Source organism: Nerophis lumbriciformis, linkage group LG39, assembly GCF_033978685.3.
Source record: "Nerophis lumbriciformis linkage group LG39, RoL_Nlum_v2.1, whole genome shotgun sequence".
NCBI classification, from domain to species: domain Eukaryota; kingdom Metazoa; phylum Chordata; class Actinopteri; order Syngnathiformes; family Syngnathidae; genus Nerophis; species Nerophis lumbriciformis.
In genome coordinates this window covers 992501-1007190 of record NC_084586.2, presented here as the reverse complement: position 1 = coordinate 1007190, position 14690 = coordinate 992501, and the positions used below count along the sequence as shown (strand labels likewise).

Here is a 14690-nt window from a genome sequence, read left to right as displayed (position 1 = left end):
ATGGGACCCATTGGCTCCCTTCTTGGCACGCAGCATCAAGGGTTGGAATTGGGGGTTAAATCACCAAAATGATTCCCGAGCACGGCCACCGATACTGCTCACTACTCCCCTCACCTCCCAGGGGGTGAATATGGGGATGGGTCAAATGCAGAGGATAACTTCACCACACCTAGTGTGTGTGTGACTATCATTGGGACTTTAACTTTAACTTAACTTTAATATGGTTTTGAATGATTCCGTTTGAAGAAGTTGGTACAACACACGTGGTTCGAGGGATTTAGTTCTAAGAAATAGGCTCTAAGAATGTGGTTTGAAAGATTTTTTTCTAAGGATTTGGCTCTAAGAATATGGTTCCAAGGTTTAAGATCTAAGGATTTGGCTCCAATAAAGTGGTTTTAATGATTAATTCCTAATGATTTGGTTTTAAAGGGGAACATTATCACAATTTCAGAAGGGTTAAAACCATTAAAAATCAGTTCCCAGTGGCTTATTTTATTTTTCGAAGTTTTTTTCAAAATTTTACCCATCACGCAATATCCCTAAAAAAAAGCTTCAAAGTGCCTGATTTTAACCATCGTTATATACACCCGTCCATTTTCCTGTGACGTCACACAGTGATGCCAACACAAACAAACATGGCGCATAGAACAGCAAGCTATAGCGACATTAGCTCGGATTCAGACTCGGATTTCAGCGGCTTAAGCGATTCAACAGATTACGCATGTATTGAAACGGATGGTTGTAGTGTGGAGGCAGGTAGCGAAAACGAAATTGAAGAAGAAACTGAAGCTATTGAGCCATATCGGTTTGAACCGTATGCAAGCGAAACCGACGAAAACGACACGACAGCCAGCGACACGGGAGAAAGCGAGGACGAATTCGGCGATCGCCTTCTAACCAACGATTGGTATGTGTTTGTTTGGCATTAAAGGAAACTAACAACTATGAACTAGGTTTACAGCATATGAAATACATTTGGCAACAACATGCACTTTGAGAGTGCAGACAGCCCAATTTTCATCAATTAATATATTCTGTAGACATACCCTCATCCGCGCTATTTTCCTGAAAGCTGATCTGTCCAGTTTTGGAGTTTATGTCAGCAGGCCAGGGAAGCTAGGGTCGATATTCTTCTCTTGATCATCTTCGGTGGCATAAGGGGCGGTGTGAGCCAAGACATCCAGGGGGTTTAGCTCGCTCGTCTGCGGGAACAAACTGCCGCCATTGCTTGCCGTGCTACCGAGGTCCTTTGTCCCTGAATTGCTCACACACTCCGGCAGATTCAATGGGGGTCTGGCGGCAGATTTCTTTGACTTTATCGTTGGAAATGCATCTGCTTTGAGTGTCGCAGGATATCCACACATTCTTGCCATCTCTGTCGTAGCATAGCTTTCGTCGGTAAAGTGTGCGGAACAAACGTCCAATTTCTTGCCACTTTCGCATCTTTGGGCCACTGGTGCAACTTGAATCCGTCCCTGTTGGTGTTGTTACACCCTCCGACAACACACCGACGAGGCATGATGTCTCCAAGGTACGGAAAACAGTCGAAAAAACAGAAAATAACAGAGCTGATTTGACTCGGTGTTTGAGAAAATGGCGGATTGCTTCCCGATGTGACGTCACAACGAGAGCGAATAATAGAAAGGCATTTAATTCGCCAAAATTCACCCATTTAGAGTTCGGAAATCGGTTAAAAAAATATATGGTCTTTTTTCTGCAACATCAAGGTATATATTGACGCTTACATAGGTCTGGTGATAATGTTCCCCTTTAAGAACGCGGTTCTAACCGTTGAGTTGTAAGGACTTGATTCAATCAATCAACATTTATTTATATAGCCCTTGATCACAAGTGTCTCAAAGGGCTTCACAATCTCTCAACACCCCCTGATCTAAACCAAGAAAAAAATCAAAAGACCCCACCTTGGGAACAAGAAGAAATGTTGAGAACGGACAGGAGATGTGGGAACCCCCTAACAGGATGATCGATTTCAATGGATGTCGGGTAGGTATAATTATCCAATTGTTAAATTAATAGATAATGTGGGAGCCCTGTCCGTCGGGAAGCCAACAGAACATACGAGTATGGTTCAAATTACCTACATATTTATAAGAATTTGGTTCTAAGAACGGGGTTCCAAGTATATGACTCTCAGAATGTGGTTGGAAAATATTTAGTTGTTCTAAGGATTCCGTTCTGAGAATGTGGTCAAAGGATTAATTTCTCAGGATTTGGTTCAGAGGACTTAGTTCTACTGATGTTGTTTTGAAGGTCGTGTTCTATGTGTATGTTTAAAGAATGAGTCTTTATGATTTGGTTATAAAAATTAGGTTTTAATGATTTCATAGCACAAACTGTGCTTTCAGGGCAGCACAGTCAAGAGAGCTGGGTTAAAATATCCATTCGGGTATCTTCGTGTGGAATTTGCATGTTTTCTCTTGGTACTCGACTTCCTCCCACATTCCAAAAATATGTATGTCATGTATATTGGAGACTCTAAATTGTCCATAGGTGTGAATGTGACTGTCAATGGCTGTTTGTCAATGTGCCCTGTGATTGGCTGATGGCCAGTCTGGGGTGAACCCCGCCGTTCGCCCAAAGTCAGCTTGGATATGCTCCATTGCCAAAGACCCTAATAAGAATAAGCAGTATAGGAAATGGATGGATGGATAGTTTTGATTGCAAAAATGTCATCGTCTGGATTTAGTTCAGTTCAGAATTTGGTTTTAATACTACGGATCTAAGAAAATGTGTCTAAGGACTTTGCACTACTTTGTTCCAACAATTTGGTTGAAATGTTTTGGTTCCTGCAATCCGTTTCTAAGTACCGATACTTTGTCTTAAAGAAAACTAAGAAATGGTTCTATGATTTGGTTCTGAGGATGTGGTGTTAAAGGGTTTTGTTAGGATCCGGTGCCGGATCATAGTTTATTTTGAGTTTTGATTCACTTGTTGTTCTGTTTCAGCACCACTGTTTTGTGTTTTCTTGGTTGTCATGGGTGCTGATTGTTTTCACCTGCCTCTTTAGTGATTAGTGTTCGGGACGCTCACCTGCTGCCGGACACTAATCAGAGAGCTATTTAGTCCTGGTTTTCCCCTTACTCAGTCAGGTGCTTTTGTTTTCTCATATGCAACTGTCACGTTGGTTCCCTGTGATTTTTCGTACGCTAAGTCCCGTCTTAGTGTTTCCTAGGGAGCTATTCGGTTGGCACACTCTCGCTCTCCTTGTGTTTGCTTGTTTTGTTCCTTCTTGTATTTTTGTATGATTTATGCAAATAAATCATTGTCTTACCTGCACACTGTCTCCAGAGTTCTTGCTGTCATCTCGGAAGAACAATCCGCGCATCGTTACAGGTTTGTTCCAAAGGATTTGTATCTAAGGATTTGGGTGTAAATAAATTGTATCTAGTGTTGGTACAAAGGATTTGATTCTGAGAAATTGACATTAATGTTTCCGTTCTAAGAACTATTCTTTGGACTGGACTTTAAGGGTTTTGTTTCAATAACAACATCCTAAAGATTTGGTTTTAAGAATGTGGTTCTAAAGTGAATAATACAAGTTATAAGGTTTTGTTTCTAATGATCTGGAATCATGGACTTGTTTTTTTGGGTTCCGGGGAGTTAATAAATGATAAATGGGTTGTACTTGTATAGCGCTTTTCTACCTTCAAGGTACTCAAAGCGCTTTGACACTACTTCCACATTTACCCTTTCACACACGCATTCACACACTGATGGAGGGAGCTGCCATGCAAGGCGCTAACCAGCACCCATCAGGAGCAAGGGTGAAGTGTCTTGCTCAGGACACAACGGACATGACGAGGTTGGTACTAGGTGGGGATTGAACCAGGGACCCTCAGGTCGGCCATTCTTCCACTGCGCCACGCCGTGGTCTTAAGGACTCCGTTATAAGGACGGCTTTTAAGGAGTCATTGTGGAAACAGTCCTCACCATTTCAAGAGTCTGCGTGGGTGAGTATGACGGTGGTCTTGGACGGTGGGGGTCTGGGTACTTGCAATGCTGCACACCCCCTTTAAGTTCAGATGGATAGACATTGTTTTCACCTGCCTCTGATTAGTGTTCGGGACGCTCACCTGCTGCCGGACACTAACCAGAGAGCTATATAGTCCTGGTTTTCCCCTTACTCAGTCATGTGCTTTTGTTTGCTCATATGCAACTGTCACGTTGGTTCCCTGTGATTTTTCGTACGTCGGCACACTCTCGCTCTCCTTTTGGTTGCTTGTTTTGTTCGTTCTTGTATTTTTGTTTGATTTATGCAAATAAATCATTGTCTTACCCGCACGCTGTCTCCAGAGTTCCTGCTGTCATCTCGGAAGAACAATCCGCGCATCATCATGCCTCTTCGTCATCGTTACAGGTTTGTTCCAAAGGATTTGTGTCTAAGGTTTTGGGTTTAAATAAAGTGTAGCTAAGGTTGGTTCAAAGGATTTGGTTCTGAGAAATTGACATTAGTGTCCGTTCTAAGAACTATTCTTTGGACTGGACTCTAAGGGTTTTGTTTCAATAACAATATCCTAAAGATTTGGTTTTAAGAATGTGGTTCTAAAGTGAATAATACAAGTTATAAGGTCTTGTTTCTAATGATCTGGAATCATGGACTTGTTTTTTTTTGGTTCCAGGGAGTTGGTCTTAAGGACTCCGTTATAAGGACGGCTTTTAAGGAGTCATTGTGGAAACAGTCCTCACCATTTCAAGAGTCTGAGTGGGTGAGTATGACGGTGGTCTTGGACGGTGGGGGTCCGGGTACTTGCAATGCTGCACACCCCCTTTAAGTTCAGATGAATAGACATTGTTTTCACCTGCCTCTGATTAGTGTTCGGGACGCTCACCTGCTGCCGGACACTAATCAGAGAGCTAATTAGTCCTGGTTTTCCCCTTACTCAGTCAGGTGCTTTTGTTTGCTCATATGCAACTGTCACGTTGGTTCTCTGTGATTTTCCGTACGCTAAGTCCCGTCTTAGTGTTTCCTAGGGAGCTATTCGGTTGGCACACTCTCGCTCTCCTTGTGTTTGCTTGTTTTGTTCGTTCTTGTATTTTTGTATGATTTATGGAAATAAATCATTGTCTTACCTCCACCCTGTCTCCAGAGTTCTTGCTGTCATCTCGGAAGAACAATCCGCGCATCATTACAGGTTTGTTCCAAAGGATTTGTGTCTAAGGATTTGGGTGTAAATAAATTGTATCTAATGTTGGTTCAAAGGATTTGATTCTGAGAAATTGCCATTAATATTTCCGTTCTAAGAACTATTCTTTGGACTGGACTTTAAGGATTTTGTTTCAATAACAACATCCTAAAGATTTGGTTTTAAGAATGTGGTTCTAAAGTGAATAATACAAGTTATAAGTTTTTGTTTCTAATGATCTGGAATCATGGACTAGTTTTTTTTTGGTTCCAGGGAGTTGGTCTTAAGGATTCCGTTATAAGGACGGCTTTTAAGGAGTCATTGTGGAAACAGTCCTCACCATTTTAAGAGTCTGAGTGGGTGAGTATGACGGTGATCTTGGACGCTGGGGGTCCGGGTACTTGCAATGCTGCACACCCCCTTTAAGTTCCGATGGATAGACATTGTTTTCACCTGCCTCTGATTAGTGTTCGGGACGCTCACCTGCTGCCGGACACTAACCAGAGAGCTATATAGTCCTGGTTTTCCCCTTACTCAGTCATGTGCTTTTGTTTGCTAATATGCAACTGTCACGTTGGTTCCCTGGGATTTTTCGTACGTCGGCACACTCTCGCTCTCCTTGTGTTTGCTTGTTTTGTTCGTTCTTGTATTTTTGTATGATTTATGCAAATAAATCATTGTCTTACCCGCACACTGTCTCCAGAGTTCCTGCTGTCTTCTCGGAAGAACAATCCGCGCATCATCATGCCTCTTCGTCATCGTTACAGGTTTGTTCCAAAGGATTTGTGTCTAAGGATTTGGGTTTAAGTAAATTGTATCTAAAGTTGGTTCAAAGGATTTGATTCTCAGAAATTAACTAAAGTTTCCGTTCTAAGAACTATTCTTTGGACTGGACTTTAAGGATTTTGTTTCAATAACAACATCCTAAAGATTTGGTTTTAAGAATGTGGTTCTAAAGTGAATAATACAAGTTATAAGTTTTTGTTTCTAATGATCTGGAATCATGGACTTGTTTTTTTTTTGGTTCCAGGGAGTTGGTCTTAAGGATTCCGTTATAAGGACGGCTTTTAAGGAGTCATTGTGGAAACAGTCCTCACCATTTCAAGATTCTGAGTGGGTGAGTATGACGGTGGTCTTGGACGCTGGGGGTCCGGGTACTTGCAATGCTGCACACCCCCTTTAAGTTCCGATGGATAGACATTGTTTTCACCTGCCTCTGATTAGTGTTCGGGACGCTCACCTGCTGCCGGACACTAACCAGAGAGCTATATAGTCCTGGTTTTCCCCTTACTCAGTCATGTGCTTTTGTTTGCTAATATGCAACTGTCACGTTGGTTCCCTGGGATTTTTCGTACGTCGGCACACTCTCGCTCTCCTTGTGTTTGCTTGTTTTGTTCGTTCTTGTATTTTTGTATGATTTATGCAAATAAATCATTGTCTTACCCGCACGCTGTCTCCAGAGTTCCTGCTGTCATCTCGGAAGAACAATCCGCGCATCATCATGCCTCTTCGTCATCGTTACAGGTTTGTTCCAAAGGATTTGTGTCTAAGGTTTTGGGTTTAAGTAAATTGTATCTAAAGTTGGTTCAAAGGATTTGATTCTCAGAAATTGACTAAAGTTTCCGTTCTAAGAACTATTCTTTGGACTGGACTTTAAGGATTTTGTTTCAATAACAACATCCTAAAGATTTGGTTTTAAGAATGTGGTTCTAAAGTGAATAATACGAGTTATAAGGTCTTGTTTCTAATGATCTGGAATCATGGACTTGTTTTTTTTTGGTTCCAGGGAGTTGGTCTTAAGGATTCCGTTATAAGGACGGCTTTTAAGGAGTCATTGTGGAAACAGTCCTCACCATTTTAAGAGTCTGAGTGGGTGAGTATGACGGTGATCTTGGACGCTGGGGGTCCGGGTACTTGCAATGCTGCACACCCCCTTTAAGTTCCGATGGATAGACATTGTTTTCACCTGCCTCTGATTAGTGTTCGGGACGCTCACCTGCTGCCGGACACTAACCAGAGAGCTATATAGTCCTGGTTTTCCCCTTACTCAGTCATGTGCTTTTGTTTGCTCATATGCAACTGTCACGTTGGTTCCCTGGGATTTTTCGTACGTCGGCACACTCTCGCTCTCCTTGTGTTTGCTTGTTTTGTTCGTTCTTGTATTTTTGTATGATTTATGCAAATAAATCATTGTCTTAGCTTCACACTGTCTCCAGAGTTCCTGCTGTCATCCCGGAAGAACAATCCGCACATCATCATGCCTCTTTGTCATCGTTACAGATTTGTTCCAAAGGATTTGTGTCTAAGGTTTTGGGTTTAAATAAAGTGTAGCTAAGGTTGGTTCAAAGGATTTGGTTCTGAGAAATTGACATTAGTGTCCGTTCGAAGAACTATACTTTGGACTGGACTCTGAGGGTTTTGAATGTAGTTCTAAAGTGAATAATACAAGATATAAGGTATTGTTTCTAATGATCTGGAATCATGGACTTGTTTTTTTTGGTTCCAGGGAGTTGGTCTTAAGGACTCCGTTATAAGGACGGCTTTTAAGGAGTCATTGTGGAAACAGTCCTCACCATTTCAAGAGTCTGAGTGGGTGAGTATGACGGTGGTCTTGGACGGTGGGGGTCCGGGTACTTGCAATGCTGCACACCCCCTTTAAGTTCAGATGGATAGACATTGAAGAGTGTTCCCTCAGTCGGAACCTTTAATTATGACTCCTTAAAGCTAAGTGTCAGTGACAGCAGATGTTGAACACCTTTGGTGGCTTACTAACCCCACCCCCAACTCCACTCCAAGTAGGGAGGGGAGGGGGGGTGGGGGGGGGGGTAAAGATACACATGATGAATCAAGACTGAGTAGATATGCTTGATGTGGTTTCCTGTGATACAACTTTACCGCACGTGTAGTTAAAAGTGATGACATACAAGAACCAGCGGGGGGGGGGGGGAGTGAGAACCACTTCAGGCTGTAAATCCACCGTGCTTGTTGTTTACATTTTTACACCCTTTCCTTTCGTCTGAAGGGTAAAGCATCATCACCTTGCCTGGGTGCACGCCTCATAAAGCTAAAGAAGCTGCTTGTCAGCGAAGCGACATCTGCTCATCGCCGGACACACCATTAAGATAAACCTGTGTATATTCTCGGCCAATTCAAAAACAGAAAATCTGACAATGTGCATAGATTAGAACAACCAACACACTTAATCGTGCATCGGGAGTTTAAAAAAAAAAAGTGTGTTTACACTAGCAGCGTGCGGTTATATTGGCATCGAGAACATAAAACGGGGTCGTTGACTTGGATTTCTCGACATGATGCTGATTTTATTATGTATTAAGCATCTAATCTATCATTTAATTTGCCCGCCTCGCTTACACACACACACACGCGCACATGCGCACACACACAAAGCGTCTGCAGAGGTGATAGTATATGGCCCAGAGAGTATTTGTGTCAATGTCAAGTCAGGTGCCACACTCTAAACGTGGGATACGCTGACACCGAAGCCATTTGGCTCAATCTATAAGCTTTGGCTGAGTGACCACAAGTGTATGTGCGTGCATGTGTGTGTGTGTGCCTGTGCATGTATGCGTGTGTGTGTGTGTGTATGTGTGAAGAGATAAGTCTTTGCCTCTATACACTACTAAACAAACACTTTTACTCTGTTACTACTGCAAAGACATCAATTAAAACCCATTTTATTGCGTCATCTTTATATTTTGCAATTAACCTTTCTTTGCCATAAAATAGATCAAATATGGGGCAAAAAACCCCTACTTTTTTGTAGGCCAAGGCAGTGCAAAAGGCTTTTAAAGACACTTACTTGACACTTTAGTTTTTTTGTTGTTTTTTTTATATATTTTTTATTGCACAACAAACATTCATAATTCACTCAACAGTCAAGGCACTTTCAACAACAAGGAAAGAAAACAAAAGCAAATACAGAGAGCATTAAATATTAATAAATAATAATAATTAAAAAAATGTTTTTTTTAAAAACCTCTTACTTGACACTTATTTGTTTCAAGGTTTTACTTACTGTCAGTAATATTGTAATTTAAATACAAATATTTTCTATTCTATTTTATGTTTTAGAGATAAGTCTTTGCCTCTACACTACTAAACAAACACTTTTACTCTGTTACTACTGCAAAGACATCAGTTAAAACCCATTTTATTGCTTCATCTAGAAAAATGTTAATTAACCTTCCAATTGCTTTTTCTTTGCCATGAAATAGATCAAATGTGGGGGAAAAAAATATTGTTTGTAGGCCAAGGGGTTGCGAAAGACTTTTAAAGACTCTTGCAGCCCTTTGAGACTTTTGTGATTTAGGGCTATATAAATAAACATCGATTGATTGATTACTTGACACTTAATTTTTTTTGTTTATTTACATTTATAATTCACTCAACAGTCAAGGCACTTTCAACAACAAGGAAAGAAAACAAAAGCAAATACAGAGAGTATTAAATATTAATAAATACTAATAATACAAAATATATATATTTTTTTTTTTAACTCTTACTTGACACTTGTTTGTTTCAAGGTTTACTTCCTGGCTCCGGTACCTGTACTTCCTGTCAAACAGGAAGTAATATTGTTTTTTTAAAATACAAATATGTTCTATTCTATTATGTTTTAGAAATAAGGCTTTGCTTCTATACACTATTAAACAAACACTTTTACTAAGTTTATACTGCAAAGACATCAGCTTAAATTAATTGTATTGCTTCATCTTTAAATATTGTAATTAACCTTCCAATTGCTTTTTCTTTGCCATAAAATAGATCAAATATGGAAAAAAATAAATAAATTGTAGGCTGAGGCATTGCAAAAGGCTTTTAAAGACTCTTGACGCTAATTTGTTTCAAGGTTTACTTCCTGGTTCCTCTCCCTGTACTTCCTGTCAGACAGGAAGTAATGTTGTTTTTTTGAATACAAATATTTTCTATTTTATTTTATGTTTTAGAGAAGTCTTTGCCTCTATACACTACTAAACAAACACTTTTACTCTGTTACTACTGTCATCATCAATTGAAACCCATGTTATTGCTTCATGTTCAAATATTGTAATTAACCTTCCAATTGCTTTTTCTTTGCCATAAAATAGATCAAATATGGAAAATAAAATCTTATTTTTGTAGGCCAAGACGTTGCAAAAGGCTTTTAAAGACTCTTGACACTATTATTTTGCAAGGTTTACTTCCTGGAACCTGTACTTCCTGTCAGACAGGAAGTAATATTGTTTTTTTAAATACAAATAGTTTCTATTCTATTTTTCGTTTTATTCATGAGTTAGACAACATAAATAGGAAAGCTTTCTGTTAGTGCAAATATTTCATTGTCCACTTGTTAAATGTTTTCAAATGATATGGTTTCATTGTTTACTTCCTGGTTCCTGCCCTTGTACTTCCTGTCGAACGGGAAGTCGTTCTAGATTGTTTTTAATGTTACAACCTAAGTCAGACGACCTTTTTTTTTTTTTAGAGGAATTATGTCACATATCTGTAAGTACATTATTATACTATTTAATACTACATTATATATCATGTTTTGATGAGATGTGATGGATAAAAGAGAGGCAGCCATCTTGAGACCAGCCATTTTCCTAGCATGCAAGAATGTTTGTTTTTCATAGGTGTGTTCTCACAAACTGTATAAAGCAGTGATTTTATGACACACACCTGGCTGCCAAACATAAACTGTGAGTGTTTTGGGGGTGGTTTTTATGTATATGTATGTATATTTTAGACTGACCATACGTCCTCTTTCCCCCTGACGTTTGGGCGGAGTTTCTTAAATGCCTCAAATGTCCGGCATTTTGAGTTAGGGTTGCGTGTATTTTCAATGTACGTTCAGGGTTAAGAAAGGGTTAGAAACAAAACAAATTGTGAAGGTGTGCGCACGCAGCAGCATTCGTGAGGGAGGGACAGAGAGAGCGAGAGAGTTATGATAAACGCGCATGCGTCGCCAGGCTCTGTTTTTTATCCATAGATTTATCAGATTTAATTTTTTTAATATCTATAGCAGGGTTGTCAAAAGTGTGCCCCGGAGGCCATTTGCGGCCCACAGCTAATGTTTTAAAGGCCCACGGAACATTCTAAAAATACTATTAAAATAAACAAAAACATAACCAAAGTGAAATAAAAAAAGCTTAAAGGTGAAATGTAATTTAGAAAAAGTTGCAATGTTGACTAATAAAATTAAGCTGGTTTTTTTTCTTTCAAACTGTCATTGCTCAAAACATAATATTGAATCAAAATCAATGTTATTATGAATTATTGACCTATCCAAGGTTCTGATTACTTCACATCAAATATTCCACTAAGAAAAATATTTTTGGTGGAAGATTTTGCATATTTTGTGTGTTTGCCATTAAAAACATAGTTTTGTTTAACAAAAGAGGGCTGAAATCAAACAAACAAAAAACAACATAAAAAAAACTAAAACATTTTGAAATGAGGGATAGATCTGAAGCTGATGTAGACTTCAGAGATTTAAGCGTTAAATATAAAATGTATGTATGCCCCATACTTGCCAACCTTGAGACCTCCGATTTCGGGAGGTGGGGGGTGGGGGCGTAGTCGGGGGTGGGGCAGGGCGTGGTTAAGAGGGGAGGAGTATATTGACAGCTAGAATTCACCAAGTCAAGTATTTCATACATATACAGGTAAAAGCCAGTAAATTAGAATATTTTGAAAAACTTGATTTCAGTAATTGCATTCAAAAGGTGTAACTTGTACATTATATTTATTCATTGCACACAGACTGATGCATTCAAATGTTTATTTCATTTAATTTTGATGATTTGAAGTGGCAACAAATGAAAATCCAAAATTCCGTGTGTCACAAAATTAGAATATTACTTAAGGCTAATACAAAAAAGGGATTTTTAGAAATGTTGGCCAACTGAAAAGTATGAAAATGAAAAATATGAGCATGTACAATACTCAATACTTGGTTGGAGCTCCTTTTGCCTCAATTACTGCGTTAATGCGGCGTGGCATGGAGTCCATGAGTTTCTGGCACTGCTCAGGTGTTATGAGAGCCCAGGTTGCTCTGATAGTGGCCTTCAACTCTTCTGCGTTTTTGGGTCTGGCATTCTGCATCTTCCTTTTCACAATACCCCACAGATTTTCTATGGGGCTAAGGTCAGGGGAGTTGGCGGGCCAATTTAGAACAGAAATACCATGGTCCGTAAACCAGGCACGGGTAGATTTTGCGCTGTGTGCAGGCGCCAAGTCCTGTTGGAACTTGAAATCTCCATCTCCATAGAGCAGGTCAGCAGCAGGAAGCATGAAGTGCTCTAAAACTTGCTGGTAGACGGCTGCGTTGACCCTGGATCTCAGGAAACAGAGTGGACCGACACCAGCAGATGACATGGCACCCCAAACCATCACTGATGGTGGAAACTTTACACTAGACTTCAGGCAACGTGGATCCTGTGCCTCTCCTGTCTTCCTCCAGACTCTGGGACCTCGATTTCCAAAGGAAATGCAAAATTTGCTTTCGTCAGAAAACATGACTTTGGACCACTCAGCAGCAGTCCAGCTGGTGTCGGTCCACTCTGTTTCCTGAGATCCAGGGTCAACGCAGCCGTCTACCAGCAAGTTTTAGAGCACTTCATGCTTCCTGCTGCTGACCTGCTCTATGGAGATGGAGATTTCAAGTTCCAACAGGACTTGGCGCCTGCACACAGCGCAAAATCTACCCGTGCCTGGTTTACGGACAATGGTATTTCTGTTCTAAATTGGCCCGCCAACTCCCCTGACCTTAGCCCCATAGAAAATCTGTGGGGTATTGTGAAAAGGAAGATGCAGAATGCCAGACCCAAAAACGCAGAAGAGTTGAAGGCCACTATCAGAGCAACCTGGGCTCTCATAACACCTGAGCAGTGCCAGAAACTCATCGACTCCATGTCACGCCGCATTAACGCAGTAATTGAGGCAAAAGGAGCTCCAACCAAGTATTGAGTATTGTACATGCTCATATTTTTCTTTTTCATACTTTTCAGTTGGCCAACATTTCTAAAAATCCCTTTTTTGTATTAGCCTTAAGTAATATTCTAATTTTGTGACACACGGAATTTTGGATTTTCATTTGTTGCCACTTCAAATCATCAAAATTAAATGAAATAAACATTTGAATGCATCAGTCTGTGTGCAATGAATAAATATAATGTACAAGTTACACCTTTTGAATGCAATTACTGAAATAAATCAAGTTTTTCAAAATATTCTAATTTACTGGCTTTTACCTGTGTATATATATATATATATATATATATCTACATCCTGAAAATATGCAAACAAAACTGTGTTTAGATAATTGATACTTCAAACTTGCATAAATAAATTTTAAGGAATATAACATAACTTGGCTTCTGAGAGCTTCAAAATGTAATGAATAAAATGCTAAAGTCTTTGATAAACAAGCAATTATTTTAATAATTAAATATGGTCATTTTAAATGAATTATTAGGATAATTTAAAATTAATTATTTCAAATATGTTTATTTTAATGTATAATTCTAATGCCTGGATGTAATAAGGAGTCAGAAAAAAATACAATTAATTTTGATGTTTTTAGCAAAATATAGTAAAAATGTATTTAGTTTTTTTTTTAGTTATTAATAAATATATTTATTTGTAGGTAAGATAAACATAATAATACAATTTATCTCTAGTCTGGATGATTTATTTCTTGTCACCCGGTTGTCCTCCCGTCTGAAAAAAGGCTGTCCTCACTCAGGTCCGCATGGAGCTGTAGGGGGCGTGGCCTCCAGGTCCGGCTGAAAATCGGGAGATTTTCGGGAGAATATTTGTCCCGGGAGGTTTTCGGGAGAGGCACTGAATTTCGGGAGTCTCCCGGAAAATTCGGGAGGGTTGGCAAGTATGGTATGCCCTGACACACCATTATCATCATGTCATGACTGAAGCAAAACACTTTTTACACTTTTATACTGATATAAATACACCTACCACTTATTAAATAAAAACATAGAAAAAACTGCCAGCAGCGGTAAAGTTGAGATCCATGAAGGAAAGAAGAAAGTGAATGAATGTTTATAACTGAATACATTTACATATGCATACACATTTGTTTTTTGATTTGTTTTGTTTTTCAATGAATTAACGTTTATGACAGCCTTTTTCCAAAACACAATATAGAATGTGAGATATAACAGGATAATGCATACGTTTATCTTTTTTTTTTCCAAAACGCTTACAAAAAAGTGGGACCCCAAAAATTTACTGTGGGACCCCATTTTGAAAATCCAACATTGCTGTCAACAGAGTAGAAAAAATGCTTTATTTAAATAAATCTATTATTTATAAAGCAAGTTCGAGTATCATTGGCAAATTTTTACCTAGTCCCGGCCTTGGCGTGCTGCCCGCCTTGGCCCGCATATATGTGTCCTCTTTTTGGATTTCAGAATATGGTCAGCCTAGTATATTTTGTGCATTCAATGGAAATGGAGAAACATAAGCAAAACAAAGACAGTTCCATTGTTTACACCAAACCAGAATACATAGTCTAAGAATATT

General features: G+C 39.3%; 1 long non-coding RNA gene across 2 annotated transcripts in view; it reads left to right on the top strand.

Moving 5' to 3' along the window:
* Window positions 1–10561: 10561 nt before the first annotated feature.
* The window catches only part of LOC140677629 (uncharacterized), a 100135-nt gene continuing 96006 nt past the window's right edge, over window positions 10562–14690 (top strand). For both annotated transcript variants that reach the window (XR_012049417.1, XR_012049418.1), the window contains exons 1-2: window positions 10562–10649; window positions 13894–14039. This is a non-coding gene — a long non-coding RNA (uncharacterized lncRNA). The remainder of the gene's footprint in view (window positions 10650–13893; window positions 14040–14690) is intronic.